This window comes from Syngnathus scovelli, chromosome 4 (genome assembly GCF_024217435.2).
Source record: "Syngnathus scovelli strain Florida chromosome 4, RoL_Ssco_1.2, whole genome shotgun sequence".
Classification (NCBI taxonomy): Eukaryota; Metazoa; Chordata; class Actinopteri; order Syngnathiformes; family Syngnathidae; genus Syngnathus; species Syngnathus scovelli.
Window position 1 is genome coordinate 21051048 of NC_090850.1, and position 22626 is coordinate 21073673.

Consider the following 22626-nt stretch of genomic DNA (forward strand, 5'->3'; position numbering starts at 1 on the left):
TTGTTGTTGCTGGCTGTGCTGCACCAAGAAAAAGAAAATGCCTTTTAACACACTTTACTTGCTGTGCTATCGTTATAGTTACAAAATAGAAATAAACTACAGAAACGACTGTGACTCCATAGACCCCCCAAAAAGATTTTTTTTTCTCCAGTTGCACAGTAGAAAGTCAAAGAAACAGATTTGTAAAGTAATCCACAAGGTGAAAAAAAAAAGTCCCACGTGCAATGTAAATTATGCAGCTTGTTATATTTAAAAATAAAGGTGTTTTGCGCCGTTGTGGGTGTAAACACAAAGGATTTGTTTCGACGGCAATAGAATTACACAAAATAAAACCAAAATATTGCTTTGCTTATGCCACACAGAAAATTGACTTTCACCCACTTGACTCAACTTGCTTTTATTACAACATTTCTCTGAAAAATAAAAAAATAAAAAACACCAAAAACCTTATCATACACCCTTGAGCAACACGACAAAATGTCGGACGCAGACCTTCATGCTGCCAAGCTTTTGCCTTTGTGTACTTTTTCTATTTTTTTCTTTTTATCAGGTTGACATTATGAAGTGTTAAGAGGAAAGTCAGAGCCTTTCGTGCCGCGTTGCAAAAAGTGGACGACGACTCAAAGGCTGTCGGGCACTTCCCTTTCAACACAAAGTAAACCTTCAAAATTGTCCAATCTCATCGGTTTGCATTTGGAATCATTATTTTTTTTTTTTTCCCGAAGTACAACCCACATGAGCTTGAAGCAAACTCAATTAGCAAGTATCTTATATAAGTCACAATAAAAATAGAATGAACTGAAATAATATACAAAGTGAAAATGTTTCCAATCACGTCGTGTAATTAATGCAGATTGAGCCGGACTACAAATAAATGCTACAAACACGTTGAAAAAAAAACACGAGCACGTGTAAGCCCGCTATAGGCGCACACACTTTTTTTTTTTTATGTGTCACACTCAGTAATGGATAACATCAGAAGCTTTTGTTATTTATGAGAATGCTGAGAATCAGATAAAGGCCTACAAAGTCTAATCTCCTGACAAGATTAGCGGAGAGCCAAGACCGCAACCACGTTCAGAAATAGAAAAAAAAAAAGACAACAAGAAATAGTAAAGAAGGGGAAATTGCATCATATCTAATCTCCTGTTCTCATAGAAAAGTAAATAGGAAGGGTGATGAGTTGTACTGTAACACAATATTACCATTCTGGTTAATTATAAAAATCTTTTCTTGCCTAGGATAAGGATTAAAATACAATCAGGTCATCCTTTCATCCCCGCTCGGACCAATACGATCTGCAACCGAGTCCTTAAAAAAAAATAAAACATTGTCATCGCATCCACCCGGGTCGCCACCCGAGAAAGTGAATAAGCGGGTCAGCGCAACTCGGTCCATTCCAAGGGAGCAAACTTTCTTCCTCAAGTGGAGCACACCTGATCCGATTGTTTACCGTGATGTTTCTATTTCTCCAGCGAAGATCAAAGTGGACGGAATTAGATACGCAAACACTGATGAATTCCAACGTGAAGGTTAGCTAGCTTGAATAAGTTCAATCGTAATGAGGGATAAAGAACAGTCAGGGGGGGTTAGACGGCAATTCTGCTGGGATGTTGTTATTGTGAACAAAAGGTAAGAATTAAGGGCTTTTGTTGACGAGAATCAGTACGCAGTTTTTTTTGTTTTTATTTATTACCTGGAGGCTAACGAAGTTGTTTCACTGCACGCAACGTTGTCGAGCACATGTCGAATGTTGCAAATTGTAGAATGTTTGTATTTTCAAACAACAAAAAGCTTCACGTATGAAAAAAGTTGTTTGACGCAAAAATGTCTGCCTCGAAAATGGGGGCGGGGCAATTACCTGAGAAACAATTCCGAAAAGATTTGTTAGTTGCAGCTCGTTATTAATAATGAAAGATGATCATTTTTGGGATTCTCGTTCGTACTGCCATGGTGAATATGCGTTACGGCTTGAGTCTTAATCTGACATACAAGACCCCTAAAAAAAAAATCCACAACACCGCTAACCCTTTAGCATTAACGTTGTCTTCACTGTCTGTTCCACTTTCAGTGTCATTTGAAAGAGCCCAAAAAAAATGCTCTTAAAATATGAAAACAGCTTCTTAGCTGGAGGCTAACATGACAAATTTAGGCTGTGACTGACATCAAACTATTTCGAGCTGTTTGTTTAACAAACGCGTGGCAGGAAGATTTGCACGACGGTGGCAAAAGCAAAATATGTTGTTTTTTTTTTATTTAGGAACTTTTTGTTCCACTCGGCAGCTTCAAAAGTCAAAGATGACTTTTTAAAAACGTTATAAAGGGTAACATTAAGTACTAGCGACTGCACATTTGCTTTTGGACAATACCAATACTAACTGATGCTTTGAACCATAAAAGAGAGAAAATGCAAATGAATACTTTTCCAATTGTCACATTTAATCATTCAAGCTAATTACTTGAGCGAGAATTAAGGCGAGATGAATCGTGTTTCATTATTTAGCGTTGCGGCGGTGACAAGAGTGTTACTAATTACCGTTTTTCTTTTAGGCCGGATTTAATCATTAAAGCTAATTACTTGAGCCACAAAAAGACCTCAGACGCTTTACACTAATACTTTTATTTTTTTTAACAATAAAAGACCAGAAAATATAATGGGAGGGAAGGTTTATACTTTGAACATAAAAATTTGTCAATCAAAAAAAAAAAAAAAAGGTCAAACAAGTGAAAAAGAGGCAATAAAACAATTTACTGTATTTACTTTCTACTTCCCAATTTTCCACGAAATACAAGGAAGCAGCGTACGAGTCGGGCCCTCGTATTCCTCGTCGATTTGATGACTCGCGTCAAACGTCACAATGTTTTATTGAAACGCATCTTAAAAGACGCTACCATTCGTGAGATGATACATTACAAGATGGCCACCGGGAGCGGGATCTAAAAGGACCCCCGGTGAGCTGGCAAATGGCGGGAAGCTGCCGCGCTGCCGCGCAGCGGGTGCGCTGGGACCAAACCGGCGGATGAATCTTTCATTGTGTTAAACAGGAAGACAAAACTATGGAGGCCGGCTAATACAGCAGCCGTACAATTGCTCCTTCTGCGTGGCTTTCATCACGCTTCCCGCGCTTAACGAGGAAATACAAGGCCGCTTTTGATGAGGTTGAATTTGCCTCAAAGCGACCGGTCCCAGTCTGCCAGCCGCCATGCGGTACATTCAAACGTGACGCAAAAGTGATGACTTGCAGGAAATGGTGAAGAGGTTTGTACGAGCAGAGAGGTTATGGTTGATGTCTAATTATGAGCCTGTAAAGCTCTCCCCGGGAGTCATCCATATCTTCCCCGATGTTCCTCACCTTCTGTAATTTCACCTCACCCGACAAGGCCCTCTGGAATTTGCTTTGTTGCTTCACCGTCATAAAATCTGCTACGTCTTTCGTGTCCTTCAAAGACGATCTGAGATTTTCTCGGAATTCTTTCATATTTGAGTTGATGTCATATCTTGTAAGCAGAGCTCTCCATCTAACTTTTTTTCTTACTAATAATCATATATTTAATAATAATAATAATAAATCCTGCCCTGGAAACCAGTTAAACTCAGCTGTGTGAAATTTTGTTTGTATGTCTATCAGACAAAAAAAGAAGGCAGGAAGTCGGCCATGTTGAACCAAAATGGCCGTCGTAGAGCCGGTCATCCAACATCTCTGATGATGTCATCAGTCTGTCGGTTTAGACTGAACAAAACGCTAAGTAATTCATCTTCCTTGCAAGGCCTCTAAAACAAACTCATAAAACGTGAAAATTAATAAAAATATGCTAAAGAAGACACGGCATTAACTCTAAATTAAACCTTAATGGTTGCCGCTTTGTCCTGCGGGCTGACTTTGCCTTGACATTTATAACGACAACATAACTGAGACCAAGTGTAGTGTTTCCTCTTAATAATTACTCTTCTCTTTAATGATGCGGCGGAATATTAATATCCATTTTGGCTCTGGCTCTCTTTGTGTAATTAAATGCAAGCCTGCGTTTCACTTTAGTGTGTTTCGATTTTGTCAGCAGCTTTGCCATAATGCGCCGATCTGAATTTCAAATGACGAATGAAAATCCAGCGCTTAGCCGAGTAATTCCATTAAAGGGCCACATTATGGAAATAAAGACAAAAACTACATTGTGTAATTCAATTTTCTGTGTTTGCCTTCTCATTGGGGCAACCACGCATGAGGCCATCCCGCCAATTTACTAATATTTAAGTGCCTCCTCTTCCCCGAAAAGCGCATTACTCGGCGCATAATCAAACATTTGCATCCGAGCCCGGCTTGCTTGGGAGTGCGTCTGTGTTTTACAACTCAATTTATTCAACAACTCAACCACGGTCTTAAATTAAATGTGCTCGTTTGACAAGATTTTGTGGCAAGTAAACCTCTTTATTCCGGTAACGTCTGATCTTGTGGAGTTGAGTTATTAGACTTTTATGGCGAGTCATCAAACGTAGCTGTCACGCTACGCCCACAAACAAGGATGATAATTCGAATGTTTCTTAATTTTGGGTTGTCCTTCTGTGTGGTTGAAAGGTTTGACGGAAAAAAAAAAATGGTCGATAAAGAATATCCAGGAAATAGCCGCAATAACAAAATCTCAAATGTTTTGAAATTTCGCATTTTATACCACCTTCGAATTAGCTAGCAAGTGTTGCTAGCAATTAGCTAAACAAACATCTGCTTGACACCATAAGCTCAAACAACCTGCCAACAAGAAAGATGAATGCCAAATCTCCAGAAAGATAAGACTGAAAGATCCTTTTCAAGAACAAACAAAAAGAAACTCCATTCTTTGAAGGATGATTGAGTCTTCACAATAGAGTCCTATAAGGACTTAAAGCGCTCCAAAGAAAGAGATTGTGCTGAGTTTTCAAAACGAGACAAGAGAGGAAAGAAAGCTCTATCATGGAGTAACAAAAGAGTCTTTGATTGCCACCGGTTTCTTTTACTCTGACACACCTTCACGAAGTGCATCGATGATGTGACTTGCTCGAAATCCGTCGTCACTCGCGCGAACTGGAAGCCGTGGCTGACGGGGGCTGTCCTCAGACTGTTGAGGGCCAGAGACAAGGCTTTCAGAGCGGGGGATGAGGCTGGCTTGAGGACAGCGAGGGCCGACCTGTCCCGAGGCATTAAAGAAGCGAAGAAGGCGTTCTCGTGCAAGGTCTCCACCCACTTCAAGGACAGCAAGGACGCACGTAGCCTTTGGCGGGGCATTCAGACCATCACGGACTACAAGCCCGCGCCGAGGAGCTGTGAGGGTGACGTCCGTCTGCTGAACGATCTGAACCGCTTCTTTGCTCGCTTCGACGCCCAGAACAGCACTTGCCCGCCGAAGACCACTCCCCCCCACACGAGCAGCCCCTGCGCCTCTCTGCCGACGGTGTGAGGAGGGCGCTTGCCGCTATTGACACCCGTAAGGCGGCGGGCCCTGACAACATCCCGGGTCGAGCGCTGAAGGACTGCGCTGGGGAGCTGTCGGGTGTCTTCACGGACATCTTTAACGTTTCCCTGCAGCAGGCCATCGTCCCCTCGTGTTTCAAGGCTGCCACCATCGTTCCTGTGCCGAAGAAACCTGCACCGTCCTGCTTCAATGACTACCGCCCTGTGGCACTGACGCCCATCATTAAACAAAATGGCCGACTCTAGACTTTTTTGTATTTTTGAAAACATGGGGACAATATAAGCTAACAGGTGAAGGGCGTCCCAAAAAAAAAGATTAGTGTTGTTTTTCCTGGCGATGTGGCATGAATCGAAAGCCCTCTTCTGACGCGGCCGGCCTACGTTCTTCTAAACATAGACTCTTTCGGCTGGAATCTGTCAGTCAGAAGAGGAATGTGGAGGCTTTAAAAACTCCCCTGGCAGACATTTGACTGACGGAGGAGGCGGAAGTCAAGCATCCAACGGCGAGCGCCCGGGAGGCAAAAAAAGAAGCCGTTCAGACGTCACAAAAGGAGTTTTTTCTTTTTGCATTTCAGTAAATGGCGAGCAGGCGTCGCTGAGTGCAACACTTTGATATTTGCTCTTTGTTATTGAGCACTCGGTCGATGAAGCCCGGCGATATGGACCGGCTGCTAATATTACTCCATTTTCACAGTTTGGCCGGATTAGTCCCAGAGGAGGCGACGAATCGATCAGGTCGACAATGTGCGACATTTTGGCCACGTGCACTCCTTCTGACGGCGAAGAACGTTTCAGTGCGGTTAGCGACTACATATGACCTCTGACATCATCAGAAGTGATATCATTTGGAAAAAAAATTTAAGATAGTCCAAGATGAATCCAGAAAATTACATTTTAAAACTTATATTTTCATTTGGAAAGAGAAAAAAAAACGTTTGCTATCAATGTGGATGAAAAAAAAATATCACTTAAAATGAGAAATATAATTTATATAAAGATCAAAATTATACAATCAATAAATACTGATTTTAATGCAAGAGGAATGTAATTTGAAGACCAATAATCAATTATTAATTTTTTTGGAAGGGTTAGGGTTAGGGTTAGGGTTAGGGTTATTCATAAATTTAATAATCCAATACTGCTCAGAGAATGGCTAAAGCTAACCCTTTAAAAAAAAGTATCGGCAAAGTGCTGATGATGTTGTCTAAGTACCAAACTCAACCTACTTAATGCGTAACCAGCCGCCCGATTTAAATCATGCATTTTCACCGCACGTCTCACAAATGCAAATTTCCCCTCAGGTCAAAGCCAAAGGCCCGAAGGTGTCCTATTAGCACGAGTCTCCGCTAGCCGAGTTTAGCGCGCGCTGACACCTGCCGCTTGTCATTAAGCAGCCGAAAAACCGGCACAGTGTTTAATCTCAGTCACGCCGACGGCATCGTTACAAATAGCGGCTCGGAAAGGGCAAGGCGGGTCATTAAATTAGGTGGTCTCACACTATCAAAATTGTTGGGCTGGAGACGCGGCGCTGAGTTATCCGTCTTTCATTTTGCCTTTTCTGACAATGTTATCAAGGATTCAATTCAATACACCTGCTCCCAGATAAAACAGCATATGGGCTCCGCAGAGGGCCAACACTGATAAATCTTGCGTATTTCCTTCGTGATATGTGAGGAGAGAGCCACCGAGGGAAGGCACTTCATCACCCGGAAAGGCCCTCAACAGCCGCCTTCACGACTTCCCGGCCTCATACGGGAAGAGGAAATGGCACTCGTAATGTTTGCGGGCATGTTTGGTTCGGGGGAAATGGTTTCATCTATCAGTTTCATGGGAGACAGGGGGGAGGGGATACAGACGGGTAGGTCGGAAACCACCGAGGAACTTTTATATTCTTTGTTGTGGGAATGCTGGTTTGATCTGGATCCTGAAATTATAAGATTGTGATTTGTGTACATCTCACAAACGTCAGCAAAACAGTTTGTTGTTGTTAGCTAGCTTTTGCTAGCAAACTTCTTGCTCATTAGGTGACTTCGCCGCAACCAACCCCGGCAGGGGAAGTCTTTGTCAGGAGTTTTGTTTCTTATTACCCAGCGGGCCTTTGCTGCCCCGCGTTTCCTCCGCAGCAAGTCCCCGGGTTACACCGGCGTTATCTCCTCATTACCTCGCCCCTCCCTCCCCCCAAAAAAGCTGCGTTGGCATTGATTAAAGGTGTGCTAAGAACCTGCTTATGTGTTGAAATTATCTCAGCGTGTTGGTGCTCGGGGCGGGGCGTTTGCGGCAGCGCCTTTGGGGAGAGCATTATTTCTGTGATGGAAATTCTTTGAGGATCACAGCTTTGCTATGCTACGTGGTTGCACCGCCGCCAGAGACGCCGCGGGGCTCCAAGGTCATTAGGAATGCATTGATTATTCTTGAGCTCTGATAGATGGGCTGAAGTTAAGAAAGCAACAAAGAAGTTGCAAGAGGGAGAGAATAGGGCTTTTTTTTATACGGGCTAATTATGGTCAAGTCATTTGTGCGGTTCAAGAAAGCCGGAACACTAAGCTCAAGTCCTTGATTGGACATTATAGTTTCCCTCAAGACTCGCTGATTGCAACGGTTGAAAGTCACACGTACAGAATTCATCTGGATTAAGCCTAAGCGAAACATAATGTAGCCGTGTGGGCTGCTTTCAAGTGTAGACAGGAAATCAGGATCGCGAGACAAATTGCTTCTCCTATTTTTGTCAGTATTTCTTGCTTTCATCCGCTGTTCTGTGCACTTGAGGGTCCATTGATTGCCTCTGAAGAACGACATGGACAAAAAAAATGAAAATAACCCCGGAAACTAAAATACTGAACGTCAATCCGGTGTCACAGACGTCAGGTTAAGTCTCATGCGAATGACGGCGTGCGGATCTGTGCTACTGACTCACATCATCTGACATTTACCTTCCAAAATAAAATATCTGCCTTCAAGGATATTAGTTGCGGGGGCAGCAGCTTTAGGAGGGACTCCCAGACTTCCCTCTCCCCAGCCACTTCATCCAGCTCATCCCGGGGGATCCCAAGGCGTTCCCAGGCCAGCTGAGGGACATAGTCTCTCCAGCGCGTCCTGGGTCGTCCCCTGGGTCTCCTACCGGCGGGACATGCCTGGAACACCTCCCCAGGGAGGCGTCCTGATAAGATGCCCGAGCCACCTCATCTGGCTCCTCTCAACGTGGAGGAGTAGCGACTCTATCCGAGTCTCTCCCGGATGACCGAGAATAGAGATATTGCGAGGATTTCCTTTTACCATTTATCTTTTCAAAATATTTGAATATTTTTTGTTTCAGATTTTAAAACTAATCGATTTGTTGCGTGGTCTATGCCGTATATAATATGAGGCGTTCATACATTTATTTGAGTCATAATGGCCCACTGAAGGAAACTATGCGTACCCGCAACAAATAATAGTTTGACACCCCTGGGCTACATGGACCAAACCATTGTCAAGATATTTCAAGATAGAACCTCATGGCTTCCTAAAACCAATCTCATCTGCTGTCTTTATGTCCTACCTCAACCCCGGTGAACCTCAAACTAACAAACAAGCTACTGCAATATTAAAAAAGATCTCGCCGTGACATCTCGGGCATCTTTTGTCATCTGGAGCCAAGTGTAAACTTCCTGTGCTTGTCAAGACGCTTGACTAAGCGACCGAGATATTTGCAAACATAATTACCAGAGTGCCACTCAGCCTCATGCAGACCTTGGTGAAAATTAAACTGTGCCAATCACGACTTTCTCCCCAGCCGGGCACCAGGCGAGAAACCCGAGCCAGGTATTTGTTGGGGGATGTCATGTTCAAACTGAACGACAACCAAGGGCGAGAAATCCAGACGCTCGGTTTGGTAATTAATTAGCTTCCAGGCCGTTGAATTCATCTGTTCTTTGAGAGACGGAAGCTGTCGCTGAAACGCCGAAAAGCCCGGGACAGGTTTTGGTCGTAATTGTCTTGGTCGAATTGCGCCGGTCTGCACCACCTGAGCCCAACGTGCCAGAAGGAACCTTGAACGATCGGACATATGCGGCCCTCGTAATTCATCGAAACGTCAGCGCCGCAGCTGTCGGACTCCACGCCGACGTGCCTTTTATCGCTTACAAGTCTTAAAAGACATTTTCAGGATGGAGAGAAACCCCAGGGACTAAATCAATTAGCCGGCCTTGACTTATTCCTCGCGTATCACATCTGCAGACAAGTGGAGTGAGATAATTCCTCCCCTCACTCCGGGACACGTCTGCCAACACGTCACAGAAAGTATACCAACGAGAGGAGCCGTCCAAGTCGAGAGACGGCACGCAACTCCTCGTTGTTCTGCCAGCAGCCAAACATTTGGATCCCACGGGAATGCCATGATTCCACCCACATGATCTCTGCTGCTGAACTTTGTTACAAAGACAACTTTTCAGCTGCACAAGACGTTGTAGCTTTTGAGTTGGCAAGTCAAAGTCCGCATAGCTCATTGAATAGTTCAGATAACTAGTGTTACCTTTTAAAAAAAATATCTATATATTTTTTTAATTTTATTTTTTAAATTCCGTGAACACTCACTATTTGGGAGTTAGTGACCAAATTGTTTGTTGCTCAGTTCGTGCAACATTAGCGATAGTATCCGCAGCTGAGATGATTATTATTATTATTTTTTCTTATATTTATATTATTATTATTATATTCTTTTGTTATATATACATAAATAAAGATTTTATTTTCTTATATTTTTTTATCAGTATCTTGACAAGGTGTAGGGCACGTTCACACAGCTACTAGATTTTTAGTTTATTATATTTATCTTATTATTATTATATATATTATATTCTTTTATTATATATAAATATAAATAAAGATATTTTAATTTCTTATATACTTTTTTCAGTATCTTGACAAGGTGTAGGGCACGTTCACACAGCTATTAGATTTTTATATTGTTATTATATATAATTTTACTATATATAAATATAAATAAAGATATTTTAATTTCTTATATATTTTTATCAGTATTATGACAACACAGACAACAGTTATGATAATTATGGTATGAAATCTTAATACCTTTTCATCTCTTCTTCATATCTGGTGCGCCTGTGAAAACCATATTCGGAATGTCCACTGAATTCCAAATATGTATGTGTGCAGTACCTTGTACTGTTGCCCTTTTACAAGCGGCGCTTACAAGATGAAATGAACACACCGTGCTCCAGAGTTCTTCATCGGAGGCCGCCATTAAACAAAATATTCACGTACTTCTTCTGACACATTGTAATTGAAGGTACATAAGATAAAGCAGCGCCAACCTTAGTTGCCGCCAAGGGCGCGCGCCGCCTCCGAAGGCAAATCTTAGGCAATCCTTGAGACTCATTTGTAACGAGCCAGAAAATAAATGAATAAATAGACCCGCTCGTCTTTTGTTTCTGCCGCGCCGCCTCGATTAATGGGATTTTCGACCTCTCCCGCACACAAAATGTAAGTGAAATGTTTAGAAGGCAAAGACGACAAAAAGGTTGCCGAGGGTGAAGGGAGGAGGATGAATTGAGAATTTGGATTTGCTCAAATAGAAGAATCTGCTACAGTCGTTTGTCGATATGCTGATGAAGTGCTGCGTGCACCGATGAAAATTCACGTTACGTTTAGTTTATCCGTTTTGGAGGCTCACTTTTCTCTTAAGACGGAGTCCGAATTATTTTTCGAAACTATTTAATGTGGGTGGGGCTAATTAGCATGTGACAGAAGTCGCCGCTAAAACCGAGCATACCTGGACGTCAAAATGGTTAAAGTATAAAAAATAGGAATTCCTCTCTTGAGGAAAATAAAATCTTCCTTCCTCCGTCGACTCCCAGATCCCGAAGGAAGTCGAGGTCAAAGGTCCCGATGGAAGATGTTTTTTTTCTGTGGATTGCAGGACGAGCAATATTTGCGTTCTGCTCCAGCACACTAAAATGTCTTCATCATTCAGGCTTGGACAACCTTTGCGTTATTACCTCAGCCCGAGGCGACATCTTGACGTTTTGGGTCTGTCGCTGAAACCTCAGCTAATAAGGTTTTTGCATGGTGAAAATCCCGAATAGATTTTGCGTTAAATTAAATCTCAGGAGACTAATTGCCATGCGACAGACCCGAGGCCATGTCCAAATCCCGCTGCTTGCGTCTGGATCTACGACATAATTAAGCTCTCATTTGCGCTCTCCTGTGTGTACTTTCTGGAACTTAAAGAAAGTCCAGGTAGCTTTAGCGAAGCTATTTCCCGTCACGCGTACCCCTCCTTCAAAAATTTTCAAACCGGCAATTTGTTTACGAAGCAAATCAGCGGCCGTGAAGCCAAACACAACGTGGCTGCTGTGCAAATATTTATGCACAAGCAAAGACGCCACGCGGGTCTGCAGACCGAGCACGGAATCGCTAAAAAAAAATGAATAATTAGCTAGCCGTGCTGTTTGCTTTGTGATTTATTGCGAGCTCAAAAGTACCACCTGTCACATCAGTGGAGATGCAAATCCTTGCCCGGGATTTAAAAAAAAGAGATTTCAAGCAAAATTTCGGCACCTTATCGTCAAGTGCGGAATACGTACAAATTCAGAATGTAAAAATTAAAGTACAGAATGTATTCCTGAAAAATCACATAAAGTTGACAGTGGGAAAGAATCTTATCTAAAGTTCACGAACTCTTCGGGGAACTTAAGAAGTGAAATCAGAAGCATAAGTGGCCGCCAAAAGATCCCGAGGTAGCACTTCTTTACTTTACTGATTGTCACTATTCAAACTCCGTGACCCTCCACGTGATTGATGCCGAGTGCTTGTGGTGGCGAGCGGGTATTCGCGGCCCATCTCGATTGGCTCCCGGAGAGAGCGGACTTGAGTAGGCTTGGGCATTGATTACAATTGTTAATCAAGAATCAGTCTCGTGTACTCCAAAAAGAGAAGTAGCACTCAAAAAAAAAAAAAAAAATGCAAAGAAGTGCTCACTTACGACGCTGCTCCTCATCAGATGCTCGTGTAAAAAAAATAAAAAAATCCACCCATCGGATAAATGTCGTAGGAATGTACTTTGAAAAGCATCTTCAATTAAGTTTTGCCGGCTTGTTTTCTCACCGCTGTGCCTCACTTCAGGAAGCGACCTGTTTAAAGAAACAAAACTTGACCTTTATTAATTAGGACCTGATCGTAAGTGGCTCCTCCTGAGCCTTCATGAATATTTAATGCGTGAGCAACTTCCCTTCCTGTTTCACAACAACCCGTGTCCGCTACACAGCCACAAAATGTTTGTTGCTATCACTCTTGCTTGAACTTGTACTAATGAAACACAACTTGTGTGTCTGTGTGGTTTTGTCTGGCACTGCTGCTGAGCCATTTGTTAGACATGCATAAACATTAGGATCACATCCCGGTGGGGGACATTGTGAATTACAGTCACCTATTTGTTGATTCAGAAATCATTCGGGTTACGCAAAAAAATTCTGTTTGCTGTAATGTCAATGGGTGAGAGATTCTGCCCATCCGGGCGGAGCGAGGATTTTTTTTTTTTGGGGGGGGAAATCTATCTCGGGGGGTCCCATAAAAATAAATGAATGAATAAACAAATAATAAAATAAATAATCAAATAAATAATATGTATAGTAAAAAAATATATATAATATAAATAAAATAATATATATTTAAAAAAATAATATTAATAAAATAAGTACATAAATAAATAAATATAATATATATATGATGATATATATAATACAAAAGAATTTTGGGGTCCCATAAAAATAAATGAATAAATACAATAATAAAATAAATAAGCAAATAAATAAACATATGTATAGTAATAATATATATAATATAAATAAAATAATATATATTTAAAAAAGTAATATTAATAAAATAAATAAGTACATAAAGAAATAAATATAATATATATATGATATATATAATACAAAAAAATACATAAATAAATAAATAGAACAGAAAAAACATTAAAAAGTCAATTTTCTGGCTCAGCACCTAGGGATATTTTCATATTTCAAGGAGGGGGTGTAGTGCCCCTATGCCCCCCCCCCTGCCTCTAGCTCCGCCAGTGTAACCACCCCCTCACAAGCTTCTCCTTTTAATTAGATGAGCAGCAAAGCTCGTCAAAGTTGGTTAGACTGTATTTAATAAGTCCGCAATGACAAGTTTCCATCACCTTCTCCTCTCAATTGTGGCTTCCACTCAAAAGTAGCTCTTACATCAGTGTTTCATCCTAACTATTTGTTGCCATTGTTTATTACTCCCCATTCCGCATGAAAGAAGGTGGCAGTCCGCAGATGTCTGGAGAGTTAAAGCTAGTTAGGGAGCACGGTGAACGTTGTGGTCGTTTCATGGCTTCCAAAGTTGCGCCGTTGGGGTTGTTGGAGGTGAGACAGGATTCATTACAGCAGACATAAGTCACCCACTCGGGCGTTAAAAACAGGAGCCACCGAGGAAATGAATTTACATTGTCTGTGAAGTGATTAAAGTGTTTTAATTCCTGACGATTCGGAGAGAGTGCTCTCGGATGGCCTGCGAAGGCAGGTGTGCGCATCCCAGCAGTGCCATATGCTTTTCTTGGCACACGCCTCTTGCTCCTCCGGACGCTCCCAACACGAGCTCGTAAACAAACCCAAAAACCGCTCAAGGTCTCCGAGGAGAGGTGGGCGATGTGGTGAGGGGGAAGCTGCAAGCATACACAAACACACACACCAGTTTAGGAGAGAAGAGCCTTTTTACGAAGCGCAGGTGCGCCGCAAAAAGTCCAGACGCCATTAAAGACGGACCGGGTCGAAGGTGGTTGAACGGGGGCAGCGAGGGACGATAATGCAGAGAAAAAGGCGGGGCAGGTGGAGTGGTGGGGGGGGGGTCATCGTTTGGTCCAAAAGAAGACGCTACTCGGGGTGGAACCTTGGACTCTAAGACGGCAAGAGGGACAAAAACTATTTTGAGACCGTATATCGATTTGGTGGCATCGTATTATTACCGAATCACTCCAAATTAGTGAATATTTAATTCTCAAGTGACATTCCTTTTGTTTTGCACATTCCAAGCATTTTTCACTGTACTAGCAAAAAAAAAAAAAAACTGCTTTATTCTAAAATTATAAACATTATAAGAAGAAACCCCTCAGGAATCCAAACAGTGGTTCTTTCAGGAATGTATTTCTATTTGCTGTGGCTTCAAGTACAGAAAAAAAAAAGAGAGCTGCTCCAGGTTCTTGTTGTGAAACTTTCTTTGAAACCCTCCACGGTTGGCATCCTGCGACTAATGCGTTGCGACAGCATGAGTGACAGCCAGGCAGAGTGCCACGGAAAAATAGACACAAGGAGATGAAAAGGGTGTTGGGTGAGGGGAGGGGGCGAGGTGACAAAAGATGGGAAACATCCATAAAGTTGTTCTCCAACTCTTTTATTGAGGTTATATTAGTGCAATCTATCAGAGATGTACTGGAAAATCCATAACCCTCTAGTGGAATCCCCCCTTGAGTGCACTGTTCCCCTTTTATGAAGTGCGGCCTCATGGCGGGCCGGCGAGTCGCGGCTCGGCTCGTTTGTCACGCCGCGTGACACGGATCGGCTGTGTCAGAAACGCACCGGGCCCGACTGGAGGCAGAGAGACTTGTCGTCACCACTGTGTTGATCCATCATGTGTCATGTGACCGGCGGTAGCAAGTATGTGTTCTGTACAGGGTGTACAGGGTGTGCGTACTTTTGCAACTTGACAAAATGAATGGTAATTTGAATCTTTCTGTCTGAGTCATTATTTTGAGGTTTCGCCCTGACAACAGGCATGCCAAGACTCGTTGGTCGCTGCTTGCAGCTTTAATTTTCTTTGTGATTTTTCACACCTTCACCTTCCCGTCGTTCGCCTTCCAAATCAGAAGACAAAAAGAGCTATCAGGAGGACTAATGGCTGTTTGTATGGTGTGCGACTAGCAGAGCTGTCTGGCTCTGCCTTCCAGTGAATCTCGCCTCGTCAGAAATCAATTCCCAGAGTCGGCCTCGGGGTGGGGGCGGGCTCGCCGGTTATCAAGAACTTGCACGATAAATAGAGCGAATCTCCCGGTGAGCCTGTCGTAATCCTCGACATGATGACGTTGGCAAACGTTTCGGGTCGAGGGACCCTTTACAATTTTTTTTCTTTGTAATTTCATGCTTTTATTATAATATCAGCAGTACATGATTTCCATTCAGTATTTTCCATTTAGTATTTTATTATATCAGCAGTACATGATTTCCATTCAGTAATTTTATTATTTGCTTACTTAACTTTTGAACATATTGATATATTAGGCCAAATGATAAAAAAAAAAATCACAAATATACTCAAATGCAAATACCCTTAAAATACTGCAAAATTAAATTAAATTAAATTAAATTAAAATAAAATAAAATAAAATAAAATAAAATAAAATAAAATAATAAACTACGCACAAATATGTTGGAATATATTTGCCAGTCAAAAATTCTTAATTAACCACACACTGTTACTTCTAGGTGTACGTATTAATCGTACCAAAATTTAGTCACGTAAGATTTCTCGAAAGGACTCGACGTGGCTGAACAGCTGATGGATCACTGTCTGTTTCATCCTTGCCTGCTTTACATTTTCCCGCAGCCTCATTACCAGCTCATGCTCAGCGGTAGAACTTGTTTGCGGTACACGCTCGCCGCCTAAACACTTCAAACAACGTGCGGGTTTAATAAGCAACAAAGAAACAGCACACCTGAGGGTTTTTTTCTTCTTCCCTTCATTGTATCCATGGGAGTCACTTATCCTCCTCGCTTGGTGCTCTCATGACATTGGACGCCTTTGCATATTATTTTCTTCCCTGCCTTAACAGTATGGTGTGGTGCCTTCCTCACCTTCAAAGCCGCTCTTAATATTAAACCAGCAAAAACAAAAGTGAACACAAAAAACTTCCCTGTCATTTTAATTACCAATCTCAGCGACGTCGCTGTCATAGAAGAGGAACATTGGAACAATGGATTTAAAACAAATGGTAGGATAATTGAATAATTATATACAATCACTGCTTTTGTCCAAGTACTCTTTTAAACATTTGCATAATTATAGCTTTGTTATATTTTTATTATTATTATTTGCCGGATACTCTCATTGGAAAGTTTAAAGCCAAATGGAACATGGCAAATAAACATTTCATTGGAAAACTCTAATGTAGGTTTTTACTTTTGGGAATGAAACGACATAATTTAAAATCAATTAGTTTGAAGAACTTTAAAGTACAGCTCTTGATGTCGAGAGCAACTGCATTAGAGCGGTGTCCCTAATAAAGTGTCCCGAAAGAGTGTCCAATCCAACTCTAATTCTAGAAGTTATTTTTACTTTCTAATTATGAACTAAAAGCCAACGCAGATTGAGTTTGTTGTTTCGAATTTTGCATGCCGCTTTGTTGTCTCACTCGCCGCCGCATTGTCACACACTTTGCCAACATGTTCCCATCTTGCAAACATAATGACTATCCGTTGCTCATTTAGATTTAGAAAAGAAGGCGATGCTGTTCGAGTGGATTTAATTACGACGCTGCCCGACGCCATATTGTAAGCCAACTATGTCGCCAGCAAAATCACTCCCCCCCTCCCCCCCAGAGAGACCGGGGCAGGTGCAAAATTCTGCTATCGTGTTAACCGAATTTCCTCTGTGGCATGTTCTGATTTTATCTATCTATCTATCTATCTATCTATCTATCTATCTATCTATCTATCTATCTATCTATCTATCTATCTATCTATCTATCTATCTATCTATCTATCTATCTATCTATCTATCTATCTATCTATCTATCTATCTATCTATCTATCTATCTATCTAATCTCTATCTAATCTCTCTCTCTCTCTCTCTCTCTCTCTCTCTCTCTCTCTCTCTCTCTCTCTCTCTCTCTCTCTCTCTCTCTCTCTCTCTCTCTCTATCTAATCTGACTCTCTCTCTATCTAATCTGACTCTCTCTCTATCTAATCTGACTCTCTCTCTCTATCTAATCTGACTCTCTCTCTCTCTCTATCTAATCTGACTCTCTCTCTCTCTCTATCTAATCTGACTCTCTCTCTCTCTCTCTCTCTCTATCTAATCTGACTCTCTCTCTCTCTCTCTATCTAATCTGACTCTCTCTCTCTCTCTCTATCTAATCTGACTCTCTCTCTCTCTCTCTCTCTCTCTATCTAATCTGACTCTCTCTCTCTCTCTCTCTCTATCTAATCTGACTCTCTCTCTCTATCTATCTAATCTGACTCTCCGTCCGTCCATACGTCTGACTCTCCGTCTGTCTGTCAACTTGTAAGCGAACCGAAAAAAAACGACTTAACCAACACGACATGGAAAAAGCCACACGTCGGGAACTTGAAACAAAATGAAATCTTGCAGCTCTAATTAAAAATCGTCACGGTCGACAAGCAGAAATCTCACCGACTATACCGACAATCCTTTGTCCACTTTTACTGATGAAATCTCCGCAGGTGTTTACCACGGCCGAGATCACCGCCGAGTCCGAGGTCACATATGATGCCTTATTAGACCATGAAAGGCCACAAAGGAGTGCCAGGCAATTGTTTTCCATAGCGAGATGAAAGGCTCGCCAGCTAATGAACATCTGCCAGCCGGCATAAGGACCTCGACAGACACACAAAAAAACTCAAGTTGACCATGGCCGGGAGCAGCTGCTCTCATCAGACGCAACTTGATGTAAATGTAGGCGGAGGGTCTGCTGTGCCGTGGCGGTAATAGTGCGGGACAGAGTAGGAGGGAGCGCATACACCGGTGCTCTTAGGTGCGCCTCAAACGCCAAAGTTCATAAGCCCGACCTCCGTCAGACTGCAGAGCTCTCATTCCATCCAAGGAGATAGATTTTAGAAACATATATTCACTCTCATCTCCGTGAGAAATCACAAATGATATCCCCCCCCTACCCCTCCCACCCTTGGTAGCCCAACAAGTCTATCCACTATATAGACAAAAACGCTGTAAACCGAAATTCCCTTTCCCGAACACCGTCTTACGCAACACGGTGACTAAATGACTCGGAATTTCCCACTGCGTCATCGCCTGGCGGTCTTGAAAATAAAACGTCTCCAATTAAAAGTAAAACAAAATATCTCGAGCGACGGCCAATCCCGGTTGCAGGTTTCCAACGCTTAAACCTTAAAAACTCCCCTCGATCACGCTAAGTACAACCGGTTAGGGACATCATTAAGTTATCCGCGGCACGACTGCGAAAGTCATTTACATAATGTAATAAGTCTGAACCCTAAAGTGCAATTACGATGCTCATACCACCATGCGCATGGAAGCGACTCCCCTAACGACGGTGTCAGAACGCATCACGAAACATATCAAAGCTGGACGGGGGGGGCGGCAAAAGGCCACAGTCCGGTGTTAATTAGGTTACAATACTTTCCGCTGCACGATGATTCTGTCAGATGAGCTCCATTTGCACATCGGTTTTAAGGTTCACGCCGAGCGTACTGATTACGTTCATCTAAAACCGTCCACGTATTCTCGATTTTCTAATTAGCAAGAAGCTACGTTGGAGCGTTACAGCAAAGACGAGACTACGGAGGACTGGAAAAATACTAGAAAGGTTTTAAGGGGACTTTGCCATGACACAATCAGTGTGACATGTTTGGGACCGAGAGCTTCGAGCATCTCGGGAATGCGTCTTCCAGAAATGAAGGAGTCGCCGTGAGCTCGGAATGACTTGTTTATACCCCCACCCCACCCCCCCTTTCTTCGGGCAATACATTTGAGATAGAGACAAAAGCTTTTTGCTTCCAGGCAATTTATGGCCCTTGTGATAGTGTAGCAGAGATGAAACGATATGAAAATGTCATACGGTAATTATTATGATGGAGATGACCACCGTCGCTGAGATTTCCGGGATTTTATTAAGGAAGATGTAAAATAAGAGAGGAAACAAAAAAATATTAAGGTAGCAAATGATGCAATTTTGACTTTGAGGAGATCAGCAGAAGATGGACATGAGCTCTACACGATCAATTGCTGGCAATCACATCATCTGGAAAAGTTGCGAGGTGACAGCTTGGTCTGTTCTCCGTTGTTTTCATACACGCATGCTCGCCCCGGCGTCATTTCAGCCGCTTATCAGCCATTTTACATCTCGCCCTTTTCCCGCAACATGCTTTTTATATGCCGGTCTTGACCTTAGAACAATTTTCTTTATCTGCTGCACTTTGGAACGTGATGGTTTTTAAATGGCAACATCTCCAGAGTCTGTTTTTTTGTTTTGGTTTTTTTTTTGCAGCCCAAGGTGATGGCAGGCTCTGATTGAAAACCCGCCACTGCTCTTAAGAGGACTGAAGGGTGCGCCATTGTAAATCCATACTAAGCCAGCGGCTGATTGATTCCAAATATTACAAACGCTGAGTGCCGGGGTCACTTTTAATTGATTTGCAAGACTCCCAAATAAGAAAAACTCAAGGATAATACCTTCAAACACAGTAGTAGCTCATTTTATTTGTACATAGAAAATCAGCTTTTACACTGATAATAATACTTTTACATAATATTCCGAAAAAAAAAATGGCCTTTCGATTCATCCGAGAAGAACAACAAAATTAACTTTATTCCCAAATGTGCCTGATTCCACATCAATTGGAAGCTGCAATTTGGTTTGGGCAAGGCAAAGAAAATTAAATAGAAAATTGATATTTTAATAGCTTTTATTAAAAAAATAATAATAAAAATTGGGTCTCTAAGGTGCCTGCCTAAGTAAGAAGTGAAATCTTCTGTTCACTGCCTTTTTCTGAAAATGTATGTTGACATTTACACAGTGAGGACAAATTCACAACATCACTCATAAAAAGTTACATTATAAATACCATATGTATATTCAGAAATCTTCTGAACCCCGCATAAGCACTTGGCGACTGAGGAAAAACTCCCTGAGGGACGAAACTCGGACAGAAGCCAAGCACTGTGGGGTGACCATCTGCTTTGGCCACTAGGGTCAAAATGGAGACACTTTTTAATTCAGCACCGTAATATCAATAATGCTAGCATTAGGCTAGCTCGCAGAGATGTGTTAGCGTAACAAAACAAGTGACTCAACAAGGAAGTTAACCGAAGCCACGTTAACTCATTCAATGCTAAGTTAAAATATATCTTTGACGTCTATGGCTGTCGTTGGCACTGAATGAGTTGAAACTTGTGCAACTTTTTGGTTTTACGAGAGTCTTACCATGCACAATTTTGTGGGGTATGGGTTACGGCAATCATATTAAATTGAAGGAGGCGTTTACCGTAAAACTTATTTTCGTACCAACCTTAAACCCCCCCAAATGCAAACGCAGGCCGCCTTCTTTCCGCTGTTCTGTTTTCAAGCGTGAGCGCTTCGTGTCTCGGCCGTGGGGACGACGGCGCCACAGTTGAGTGGCAGCATTTTGTTTTTGCATTTGTCTCCAAACAGACGCGTAGCTGTCATTCAAGGTCCCGCTGAAGATTGCCGTCAAATGTAATGTCTTGAAAGTTTATTCCCACGGACCACTGCTTACAAATACGGCTTTTTCTGGTGTCTGTCAAAGGGAGCTTGCAAAGGGCCGTGCGGCAGAAAAAAGAAAAGGCTCAAATATTTGAATTTAAATATTAATGGTAACATGGGACATTACGATTGACGGCAGGTAGCATAATGCTTTGCGTTTGTAGCAACAGCGCTTAAAGACCTTTTGGGGTAAAACTGAAAGAATTGAACAAGTGAAACAGCCAAAGTAGATAGTGGATAAAGGAAATTAAAATTAACATCTTAACTTAGACTGATATTTAATCGAAATGACATAAACACAAAATATACCGTATTTTCTGGAGTGTAAGTCGCTCTGAAGTAGAAGTCACACCAGCCATAAAATGCATAATAATCGCCCTCTTGTGGTTCAGTGTGAAAATAACATGTGAAATGATATATTAAGTCGCTCCTGAGTATAAGTCGCACCCTTGGCAATTCTACGAAAAAAACCTGCGACTTATAGTCCGGAAAATACGGTAGTCCTGAGACTTTGGTCTTTTATCCAGTAAACTTTTGTAACGTTTGAGTGTAAAATATGTGTGACATCACACCCCGACTCCCCCGTGAACATGGTATACATGAGTTTTGGTGGCGGCGATCTCGTTCAACCATCCTTCACAAAGATTGCATCACAGCTTTTGATAGCCCTCATTTTGTTTTGTCTCGCCGCGATGCATTTCAAGGAGGGCCAAGATAGCCGGCTGGCCAAACGCACTTCGGGAATAAATAAGAATCCAGCCAGGATGGCGAGTACTCCTCGGAGAGCTTTGTAGCCCACGGCACTAAATCAATGGGCCAGGGCCCGTGCGGGGGGAACGTGCCGTCGGGCCACCGGCGGCCTCAGCTGATTTGGCAGCTCAAAGGGCTTCTGAGCGCCAGCCAGCAGGCTCCTCGGGGAAGTAGCAGCACCTCTCGGGCCCGTGAAGAATTTTAATGAGAGTCCAGACAGAGTGAGGCTGCTCGACTACAATCCTAACACGGTCAATGAGTGAAATTCCTCCGACAGTCGAAAGATGAAGGCTTCACAAAACCTGCAAGCGCAACATTTGAGGATCAGTGTTTATCTTGATGGATGTTAAGAGGCGCGGCAAAATGTCCTTGAGATTTCTTTTCCTGTGAGCTCATGGGTGTGTGTGGACACAATCTACGACTGTTAGTCACAGTAAAACAAAGAGAGCAGACAAAAGCCATTGGTGTTCTCATCTCTGCTCGCAGATATCCTCCAGCTTCCATCTCTGGCGGCTCTTCTCAACATCAATTAATGTGTGTAGCGCTTGAAAGTAATCTCTATCATTTAAATGAATCTTAAAGCCCCTCGGCACAATGTGGGAAGCCTCACATCATGTCGCCAGCTGCTACTTTCAAAGTGGCTCCAACCTCCCCCGACTTACTCACCCAGCGTCGCTACGTCTTCGGGGCTACTTGGGATATTGATGTGGCGACCATGTGCCACTTTTGTAAGATAAGTCGGAACTCGTCAAGGTGAGGTTCCTTCAACAGGTCGTGTTTGCATCCAGGGGGTCCGCCTCATTAATGCTAATGAGTGACCAAGGGGAAGATTTATTAGCAAGTTGTATAAGTTTGAAAGTAGAAATATATATATATGCGAGAATGCACCGGTCGACTTTTACAGCGTTTGAACT